General features: G+C 44.2%; 1 protein-coding gene across 1 annotated transcript in view; it reads left to right on the top strand.

Moving 5' to 3' along the window:
• The window catches only part of LOC113406152 (pirin-like), a 92,720-nt gene that overhangs the window by 16,487 nt on the left and 64,460 nt on the right, over positions 1–11,773 (top strand). The window lies entirely within an intron of this gene.

The following is an 11,773-nucleotide window of genomic DNA, read 5'->3' as shown; positions in this document are numbered from 1 at the left end:
CCCTGTCTCCAGCCAGCCCCACACCCCCTGCCCTGCCTGCAGCCAGCTCTGCACCCCCTGCCCACAGCCAGGCCCTGCCGCACCCCCTGTCCTGTCTCCAGCCAACCCCTGCCGCATCCCCCTGCGGCCCTGCCCGAAGCCAGCCAGCCCCACACACACCCCTGCCCGCCCCAGCCCCGCACCCCCTGCCCAGTCTCCAGCAAACCCCTGTCGCACCCCCCTGCCTGAAGCCAGCCAGTCTCGCACTCCTCTGTCTCCAGCCCTGCCAACCCCTGCCGCACCCCCCTGCGGCCCTGCCTGAAGCCAGCCAGCCTGCCCCATACCCCCTGTCTCCAGCCAGCCCCGCACCCCTTGCCCTGCCTGCAGCCAGACCCTACCTCCAGTCAGCCCCTGCCCTGCCTCCAGCCAGCCCCATGTCCACTGGTGCCCTGCAGTTCCCAGGGCAGTAACCCTGCACACCTGCTTCAATGAGGGGGGCAGGGAGCAGCTGGGACCCACACATGTGCACACCACTAGGGTGACCAGACAGCAAGTGTGAAAAACCAGAACAGGGGTGGGGGGTAATAGGAGCCTATATAAGAAAAAGACCCCAAAATTGGGACTGTCCCTATAAAATCGGGATATCTGGTCACCCTAGGACACCCCCAGGGAGTGGCGGGGACCCACACATGTGAAATGGAGCTCATTAATAACCAATCAACAGCATATATAACACAATGTACATAATATATAATTTTATTATTTATATAGTTATGGAAAGTAAATAATACATGGAAGAAATGAAAGGCTTTTTTTTACATGTTTTTTTTTCTTCTAGTCATCCCTGCTGGGGCCCCGCTGAAAATGTTCGAATTGGGCCCCGCACTTCCTAAAGCCAGCCCTGTGTGTGTGTGTGTGTGTGTGTGTGTGTTTTGCACCTGCCCTGCCCTTACTGCTGCCCCCTTCCCTGGTCCAGGGACCTTATCCCTCCCCGGCCCCCATCACACTGCCCGCCCCCCCCCCAGGGCTCCCTGCGGCCCCTGTGTTTGTGTGTGGGACAGTCACATCCAATCCCTTCACACTGCTCCCCTTCCCCCTCCCCGGCTTAGTTCATACCCCCAGAAAATCCCTTCAAACTGTCCCCCTTTTCCCCTCCCCTTATTTCATGGGAGGATGACGAACCGAGCGGGCGGGTGGGCAGGTAGTGGCGGCGAGGCTTTATACTTGGGGGGAGGTGAGGAGCCGAGCGGCGAGTCGGTGGCTGGAAGGAGGCATCCATTTTCAGTATTTTAATTTTTGGTACTGCTGTGTGCAGTAATATAGTGACCCCTGGGGGTTAAAGAGGGGTGTAATGGTGGGGCTGAGCAGGGAGGGGTCTGGTCCTATTTTACTGCTGTGATCTGGTTACCCTATGCGCGCCGTTTCTTTCCCCCTCTACAGGCTTCCACACACTGTCAGTGCCTTGCTAGTGTGCCACGTGCAGTGAGATATCTCTTCTCTTTGTGTGTGACTGAGTGTTTCCCTTGTGTGTGAATTTATTCAACAAAATCTTGAGCTTCATAATGGCTACCATGAGTGAAAAGAAAAAGAGAAAAATAGAATCAGAGCACAGAGTTTTCAACACTGAATGGACAAATAAATACTTATGTACTGTTTCCAAAGACAAAATACTGTTCCTTGTGTGTCGCGAAACGTTAGCTGTTCCGAAAGAATACAACCTTCGGCGGCACTTTGAAACTAAACATCCCAATCTCGCCAAATTGAACCCAAATGAAAAAATAATTAAAGCAGCCAGTTTAGTGAAAAACCTTAGTGGAGAACAGCAAATTTTCAAGAAAGTGAGCACTGAGAACGATACAGTTACTAAAGTAAGCTTTCAAATTTCTAAGGAAATTGCTGCAGCTGGGAAATGCTTCATAGAAGGCGAGTTTTTAAAAAAGTGTATGTTGATTGCTGTATCTGAGTTATGTCCAGAAAAGAGGGGAATATTTGAGAATGTCAGTCTATCACACATGACTGTACAGAGAAGAATAGCTGACATTTCTACTAATCTAAGTGATCAGTTAAAGCAGAGAGTCAGTGAATTCTGCTTTTACTCCCTAGCTATGGATGAAAACACCGATTTAAAAGACACCACCCAACTTCTTATTTTTATTAGAGGTATTGATAAAAACTTTGAAATTACTGAAGAACTTGTTGGCATGTGCTCCATGATGGGTCGCACAACTGGAAAAGAAATCTCCAGTGAAGTGATAAAGTGCATGAATGATAAGTTGGGAGTAGATTTCACAAACTTGGTGGCCATTTGTACTGATGGTGCTCCAGCTATGTGTGGAAAAAATGTTGGAGCAGTTACTCTTCTTGAAGAATTTATCGGGAGACAAATAACCAAACATCACTGCATTATACATCAGCAGGTTTTGTGTAGCAAAGTCTTAAAATTTGAGCATGTAATGTCAGTAGTAGTTTCCATTGTAAACCTCATCCGTTCTAGAGGACTAAAACATAGGACATTTTGAGCCTTTCTTGAAGGGGAAGACGCCGAGTGCAGCGACTTAATCTACCATACGGAAGTGAGGTGGTTGAGTCGAGGAAGAGTGCTCCAGCATTTCGTTGCTTTGAAAGAGGAGATAGCAAAATTCCTAGAAAATGGGCCAATAAAATTCCCGGAGCTTGAAAATGAGTCCTGGAATCAAGATCTCTTTTTCTTTTGTGATATTACAGCACACCTGAATGATCTCAACATTCAACTTCAGGGAAAAAATCAACTTATATTTCAAATGTGTGCAGCAGTGAAAGCTTTCAAAATGCAATTGAAACTTTTCAGAAGTCAGCTGTCAAAAGGTGAAATGTGTCAGTTTCCCACTTGTGCACAGCGTATCCCTCAGCACAAACACGCCGAGTTAGGAGAAAAATACACAAAGCACATCAATCTTTTGATTGAAGAATTTTGACAGAAGACTTACTTTGTCTAAAGATGATGACATCCAGTTGAAGCTGATTGAAGATCCCTTTTCTGTGGATCCAGAGGACGTGCCACAAGATTTGCAGTTGGAGGTTATTGAACTTCAGTGTTCGGCAGTTTACCGAAATAAGCACAGAGAAAGCAGCCTGAGGGACTTCTACAAAAGTCTGGACGATGAAAAATACAAGAATCTTATTGAAGTTGCACTGAAAATGTTCAGCATTTTTGGAAGCACTTACATATGTGAACAAACATTTTCCATCATGAACATGAATAAAAACAAGCAACGTTCTTCTCTGACTGACGACCATTTGGAAGACATTATGAAAATATCCACTTCAAATATGACCCCCGAATACGACAAGCTTGTTGCCGAAAAGAGATGTAATATTTCTCATTAAATTTGCAAGATAATTATGAAAAGTACAAATGTTTTCTTTCAACGGAACAGGTTTTTTCATTTTTCCATGATTCACAAAAAAAATTAAAATAATTAAAAAATTGTTTGCTTTAATTGAAAAATTCTTAATAAAGTATCACACCCTCTCCCCCCCCCCCCCCCAAAAAAAAACCCTTCCTTTTCGGCCCACAGCTGTTTCGGCGGGGCGGCGCTGGGGAAGGAGGGTTTGTTTCCGCGGTGCGGGCGGCGCTGGGGTGGGGGATGTGTTTCAGGGGGTGTAGCAGGGTGGTTACCCCGCTCCTGCCCTGAAGGGCTTAAAATAGCCTCGGGGGAGGGCTGTGGCAGGGGAAAAGCTGAGCTGATTGGGGAAGCCGCTGCAGCTGGGCCATGCCACAATCAGGCCCCAGCTGGCCTGTATAAAAAGGCTGTGAGCCAGAGGCCCAGAGGAAGTCTCTCTCTGCTTGTAGAGAGAGAAGGGTCTGGCTGCTAGGGAGTTGAACAGGGTACTGGGAGTGGAGCAGGGCTGGGGAAGGCTAGAGGAGCTGGGGAACTCCAGCCTGGAAAACCCCCAAGCTGCGGACCTAGCTAAGGGCTTAAGACCAGTACCAGGGCTGCAGAGGGGCAGCCCAGCTATAGAGGGAGGCAGCAGGTCCAAACCCAACCTTGCCTGTGATGAGTGGCTGATATACTGCAGTCTACCCCACGGCGCGGGGGCTAGTTGGTGACTGGCAGTAGCCTTATACTGAGGTGAGGTGGGGATTAGAGGATTGGGGGTTCCCCAGAGAGAGGAGACCAAGAGCCAGAGTGTGGGGGTATTGCCAGGGGGCAGCACCCCAGATCAAAGGGCACCGGGGTCCAGGAGGGACACAGAGCCAGCGGCATTGGGACACCGGCCTGCAGAGGTCGCTCCAACGGCTGGATGAGCTAATTCCCGAGAAGACCAGCAGGAGGCGCCACCGGGGTGAGTCCTGCTTGCTTACACGGGGGCTGGGCGGCGCTGGGGGGGGACGGGGTTCGGCGGGGCTGGGTGGCGCTGGGGCGGGTGGCGTGTTTCAGCATGGCCGGGGGGTTTCGGCCCTCAGCTATTTTCTTTGGAGTAATATGGCCCTCGCCGCTTTACGAGTTGTGCAGGCCTGCCCTACACTAACACAGGAACAAATCAACAAACCCTTAGAGCCCCAACCGGGGTTATTCTATCTACTACCCAAGATCCACAAACCTGGAAATCCTGGACGCCCCATCATCTCTGGAATTGGCACTCTCATTGAAGGACTATCCGGATATGTGGACTCTCTACTCAGACCCTATGCCACCAGCACTCCCAGCTATCTCCGTGACACCACTGATTTCCTGAGAAAACTACAATGCATTGGTGATCTCCCAGAAAACACCATCCTAGCCACCATGGATGTGGAGGCTCTCTACACAAACATCCCACACAGAGATGGAATACAAGCTGTCAGAAACAGTATCCCTGATGATGACACAGCACAACTTGTTGCTGAGCTCTGTGATTTTATCCTCGCGCACAATTATTTCAAATTTGGTGACAGTATATACCTCCAGACCAGTGGCACCGCTATGGGCACCCGCATGGCCCCACAATATGCCAACATTTTTATGGCTGACCTGGAACAACGCTTCCTCAGCTCTCGTCCACTCACGCCCCTTCTCTACCTACGCTACATTGACAACATCTTCATCATCTGGACCCATGGGAAGGAGACTCTGGAAGAAATCCACCACGATTTCAACAGCTTCCAGCCCACCATCAACCTCAGCCTGGACCAATCTACACGGGAGGTCCACTTCCTAGACACCACAGTACAAATAAGTGATGGTCACGTTAACCCCACCCTATACCGAAAAACCACCGACGCTATGCCTACCTTCATGCCTCCAGCTTCCACCCCGGACACACCACACAATCCATCGTCTACAGCCAAGCGCTGAGGTACAACCGCATTTGCTCCAACCCCTCAGACAGAGACCAACACCTACAAGATCTTCACCAAGCATTCTCAAAACTACGATACCCGCACGAGGAAATAAGGAAACAAATCAACAGAGCCAGACGTGTACCCAGAAGCCTCCTGCTACAAGACAAACCCAAGAAAGAAACCAACAGAACTCCACTGGCCATCACCTACAGTCCTCAGCTTAAACCTCTCCAATGCGTCATCAGTGATCTACAACCCATCCTGGACAATGATCCCTCGCTTTCACAGACCTTGGGAGGCAGGCCAGTCCTTGCCCACAGACAACCCGCCAACCTTAAGCATATTCTCACCAGCAACCACACACCGCACCATAACAACTCTTACTCAGGAACCAATCCATGCAACAAACCTCGATGCCAACTCTGCCCACATATCTACACCAGTGACACCATCACAGGACCTAACCAGATCAGCTACAACATCACCGGTTCATTATATACGCCATCATGTGCCAGCAATGCCCCTCTGCTATGTACATCGGCCAAACTGGACAGTCCCTACGTAAAAGGATAAATGGACACAAGTCAGATATTAGGAATGGCAATATACAAAAACCTGTAGGAGAACACTTCAACCTCCCTGGCCACACAATAGCAGATGTAAAGGTAGCCATCTTACAGCAAAAAAACTTCAGGACCAGACTTCAAAGAGAAACTGCTGAGCTTCAGTTCATTTGCAAATTTGACACCATCAGATCAGGATTAAACAAAGACTGTGAATGGCTAGCCAACTACAAAAGCAGTTTCTCCTCCCTTGGTGTTCACACCTCAACTGCTAGAAGAGGGCCTCACCCTCCCTGATTGAACTAACCTTGTTATCTCCAGACTGATTCTTGCCTGCATATTTATACCTGCCTCTGGAAATTTCCATTACATGCATCTGACGAAGTGGTCATTCACCCACGAAAGCTAATGCTCCAATACATCTGTTAGTCTTTAAGGTGCCACAGGACTCTTTGTTGCTTTTTACAGATCCAGATTAACACGGCTACCCCTCTGATACTCAATAAAATACTGTTGATTAATATATGCCAAAGTGTCTGAGAGACAGAGATAACTGCCAGTTAAACTCTAACATTACTTCTCTATTTCCTAACATCATCTCCTTTTTATGCTGTACTAAAACCACACGGAAACTGAATGCATCTTTCCTGAAGCGAATTCTCGTTTGTTCCTTTGGAGTTTGTAGGCAGACAGTAACAGTTGGTCTTGCTTGGTGATGTTGGCTGTACTTGAAACAATACCCAGGCCACCCATAGCTACCCCTTTGCAAACTATTATTTTGCAGTTATTTACATGTCATCTGTCACCATAGGAGCCGGACATCTTGAATAGCATGATAAGAACACTACAATCCCTACTGGGTGGCCAAAACATGCTTTCTTATGATAGTGTAATGACAAAATTAATTGGCTAGCACCCATCTCATCACAACACTCTAACACCAACGCTAATTAAACAGATGTATCTTACCCTCATCCTTGAAGGGCAGCAAGCTGTACTCCCCAGTAAGAGGAAGTGAGTTCCATAGCTGAAGGTCTTCTACTGAGAGACTCCTAAAACTGGGACTTCAGAGTCCTCTTCCCAGAACGGAGAGCTATCGTGTCCCAATTGCACTTCTGAGCTGCAGTGAGTTTGTATGTATGGATGTGGATAATGGTAATTCGGTTTTGAAGGGAAAATTTCTCCATGCTAGGTAGGTCCGGCATATGGAATCCCTCTTGGACAGATCTCTTCATTTCATTAAAGCCCTTGTAGTGTTTGCTAGTAAGCCTTAGGCCTAGTTTACCCATGCAAACTGCATGTACAATATTACATTTGCATTTGAGAAGTAAGGTTGTGGTGACTCAAAATACTAGCATTTTAGCAAAATGTTTTTGGAGTTACAGTATTTTTTCTGCATTTTAAAGAAAAGGGGCTCCATTGTCTATGGGGAGAAATTTAGCGCAGAGTATCAAACAAAATAGCCGTGGAGGTTACAGAAAACCTCAGGGCCAGCTTGCAATACCCTAGTTGCATTGAACAGTGTTTTACAGCATGAGCAATCCCACTGACGTCAATTAGACTACTTTTGGAATAAAACACTACTCACAGTGAAGGAGGACCTCAGTATCTCAGGAATACAAGATCAATTAACATGGAAATGGGAGCAGATGCAGAGTGGCACATTTTTGCATTGTGGTATGCAGGGAGTTAGCAATGCAGCTCACATTAATATTTAAAGAATATCACCCTTTGCCATACCAAAATTCATCCTAGATTCAGTATCTTCTCTAATGATTAATAAGCTGGTTAATTGTGTGGCGTACTTGTGCAAAAGTGATTGAGAAATCCATGGATTCCACTTAGAACTTGACTTTTTTAAGCTCATTGGCATACATTTCCAGTGAAAATGAACTAGTTGGACTCACTATGTATTCTTTCTATATTGCTGACTGTTAGAAATATTTACATTACACAGAAGAGCAAGCACAAAACATACAATAGACGTGGCAGTTTAAGCTCACTACATAATGTACATTTTTTTAAAACTGTGCTTATTTTCCCCTCCTCAGACTAACTAGCATTCAGGCTACTGAGTGCCAGAAGGTTTTGCACGCAGCATATAAAAACAAGTAAACTTTCTTTTGTTGGACAAAAACCTAGACAATAAGTTTTTCGTGTTTTTGCACAATAATAAACTTGCTGAACCAAGTAAAGAGAGTGATTCTTGGCAACGCTTCAAGATTATAAAATACAAATATTAAAGTGCATGCAATATTGAAGTGTGCATGACACTTAATTTATTTAGAACTGGTCATTGACCAGGTGGTATTCACCCAAGAGTTCTGAAGGAACTCAAATATGAAATTGCAGAGCTGTGGTATGTAACCTATTGCTTAAATCAGCCTCTGTACCAGATGACTGGTGGATTGCTAATGTAACACCAATTTTTTAAAAAAGGCTCCAGAGGGGATTCTGGCAATTACAGGCTGGTAAGCTTGACTTCAGTACCAGGCAAACTGGTTGAAACTGTAGTAAAGAACAGAATTATCAGACACATAGAAAACAGGATATGTTGGGGAAGAGTCAACACAGCTTTTGAAACGGAAAATTGTACCTCATGAAGCTGAACAGGCCACAGAACCTCACCCAGTCACTCCTGTAATAGACCTCTAACCTCTGGCTGAATTACTGAAGTACTCAAATCATGGTTTAAAGAGTTCAAGTTACGGAGAATTCAGCATTTACACTAGTTTAAACCTGAAAGTGACCCAAGCCCCATGTTGCAGAAGAAGGCGAAAATCTGCTGGGTTCTTTGCCAAACTGACCCGGGGGAAATTCCTTCCCAACCCCAAATATGGTGATCAGTTTGACCCTGAGCGTGTGGGCAAGACCCACCAACCAGACACCCGAGAAGGTTTAAATGGGTTTTTCAATGGTGCATAGGATGGTGAAGGCCCTCCACATACAGGTGAATTGAACCCTTAATGGACTGTATATAAAGGTACGCCCTGAGCCACTGGGGTAAAACTGTCCTTTACTGTTCAAGAGTGGAGGGTGAAGAGTGGCCATCTTCACTTTGCTTTCGATTACTATAAGATTCAGGGGTGTCTTTTTTTTTAAGGAAGACATAAAAATAGATTGGCTTTAACCCAATGTAGAAAAGTGACTATTCCATAAACAATGATAATTTATGCACAGGATAGGAACGAACAGTAAAGAGTATGGCCAATCCCAAGTATTCAAAAATCATGAGTCAGGCCCAAAAGAATCTTGATATTTTAAAGAGGAATTTCTGTGGTCTCTTTTTGTCTTCTGGTTTTTCACCTTTAGGGTGTACTCAGGTCCCACTTACAAGCTTTTCTCCTTAAGCTTGAGTGCTAGAATTTTTTTAAATGAAAACTGGGAGTTGTCTTAAAGAGGTGGGTCTTCAAGCAGAATTCCAACTGTCATGCCACTGGTTATTTATAACAATCATGAACTTACAGCAGGGAGATTTAATATGTACAGCTAACATAGTGTCAGTGGGCTGAGTCCATCAAACTTTATTTCTCACGAGAACCGGCAGATGGCATTGTATGGCAGCACTAACAATCAGCATGCTGAATGAAGTAAGAATTTATTTCATGAGTATTTACTGGTGGGTGGGAAGTACTCATAAAAATTCCTGTTTAAGAAAAGTGTCTTAATTTATGCTTTAACGGTATGATCCAATGGCTATTGAAACCAATAGGCATTCCATTGACTTTATAACACCAAGGACCTGAGCCAGTGTCCATTAGACAAGTACTGTATCTGCCTTCTGACTCCACTAATAGAAAGATGAAAGAACAAGAAAACTCTGAGTTACAGTGTCCTTGTATGTGACATACTTGGGATAAAGTATTTGTTTACTCCATTAATGCAGCAGCTATTCTTCTAAGCTTTTATTATAATGGTAAGGTATTGCTTATTTCATTGCCCATTTTATAATAATACATAAAAAAGTGGGTTAAACTTAAAAGGAAACATTATAGTATAGTGCCGATATCATCACACCATCATATCTTTTAGGAACATAAATATATCATTGTAAGGTCAATAAAACAAATATTTTCTTTTTTTATGCAAACTACTATTTCATTCTAGTAGAACAAGGTATGAATCTGTAACTTGAAATATATAGGAGAAATAGTATTTATAACATAAAAATGTTCACTTAAATATAATAAAAATGATTGTCAGAACTGGTAATTCCCGCCCCTCCCCACCCAACTCCAAATGACTGTGCTTGTAAATAGATCCCAAAAGTATAAGTTCATTTAAAATTGCAGAGAGAAACTCAAGGAAACAAATACAGACTTTGGCTGATGAAATAATGTCACTGAAAGTGTTTCAAATTGTGGTCTCACTTATAACTACTGTCAGCTTAGAATCATTACAGAGAAAAGTGTGGTTTGGAAGCCACTTGCATTCAGCTCTGCTATAGAGCTGGTTGGGAATTTTTCAATAAAATGTTTTTTATAAAAAAAATGCTGATTGATTAAAACGGAAACTGTTCACAAAACAGGGTCAGTTTTGATGATTCTCCTGACTCGAAAAGCTTCTGGGGAATTTTTTTTCAAAATTGTCAAAATTTTGATATTTTAGAAATGAAGAATTCTGGTTTTCACTTTTGAAATAGCTTTTTATTTTAAAATTTAAGCTAATTGTGATTGACAAAGGTTAAAAAAAAAAGTCAGAATCACAGTGGAACATTTGGATTGACGCAAATTGGAAAACTTTGTGACTTCTGTCCCAATTTGGGATGGGAAAAAATTTGGAATGCTCAAAAATAGTCATGGGATGGGAAAATCATTTATCATCCAGCTCTACTCAGCTACCTCACTACCAGACATTCTCACTGTTGCTGAAAGACAATTGCCTGTTCCAGTTGGAGTAAGGAGAGGCAGTACAACCACTTAATAGCTTGAGGGTGCTTGATATTGTGAGGTGAGAACTATATCCAAGTGTTTGATTCTCTGGTGAAAGAATGAATTGCTCCTGTGATGGGAGACTAGGGCCTTTGGTTTAAAAAATGCCAAGGCCAGAGTTTTTTTCCCTCGGGATATGCCTATTACTGTACTGTCATGCTGGTCCCTACACAAGCGGCGACCCCAGTTTGAGAAACACTGAATTATGGGCTATGGGCTCCTTTATGCGAAGTGCTGTGCAAACATAGAGGCAGGCACAATTCATGCCCCAACGAGTCACAGCCAATAAGGTGTCATTTAAGGAACTCATATTATTCTCCCGCAAAGTGCAGTAACTGTCCAGCTCACGCTTAATGTTTTGTTAGCTTAGTGCTTAGTTTTTGCTGTGTTAGTCTATGAAGCTTCCACACTGAGTACTTGAAAAGCTTAACTTTTAGTATATAGTATCTGAGTTTTTGCAGCCTCTCTGCTCAAGTTAATAATTTAGCCTTATTATCATTCTTGTTGACTGCCTCTGGAACATCTCAATGTCCTTTCTGTACAAGGCTGCCAGATACTTAGTGGAGTATTGCAAATGTCTTAAGAGAAGTAGATTAACTTATTCCTCTTTGTTTATTTACAGTCATATGTTGGTGTTGATAGTTCCATGATTCTGTCTCACACCCAGATCCGCTCTATGTGTTTGTGTAATACATGGGCCTCAGTTTCCAGGTGCTGTGCAGCCAATTTAGGATGCAACTCTGCAACTTGATTCAGACTCACAGCGAGACTCATTGGATGCAAACACATACAAAACAGAAACAATAATGCTTGCTGAGTCTTCTGCAAACTGAAACCTTTGAGTTCTGCACATCACTGTTTGAGGGTTTTTTGAAACCCCCAAACCCTGACATCTTACTGGCTGGATTATTTGGACTCTGATTTTGTTTGTGAATTGGGACTAGGTTACATTACGTTTGGTTCAGCGAAGCAGTTATGTATGTGTTCGCCTTTTT

Source organism: Terrapene carolina, unplaced genomic scaffold, assembly GCF_002925995.2.
Source record: "Terrapene carolina triunguis isolate 2854851 unplaced genomic scaffold, T_m_triunguis-2.0 Scaffold23, whole genome shotgun sequence".
Lineage (NCBI taxonomy): Eukaryota > Metazoa > Chordata > Testudines > Emydidae > Terrapene > Terrapene triunguis.
Note: the sequence above shows the minus strand (reverse complement) of the source record. Positions and strands in the feature narration are given on the sequence as shown.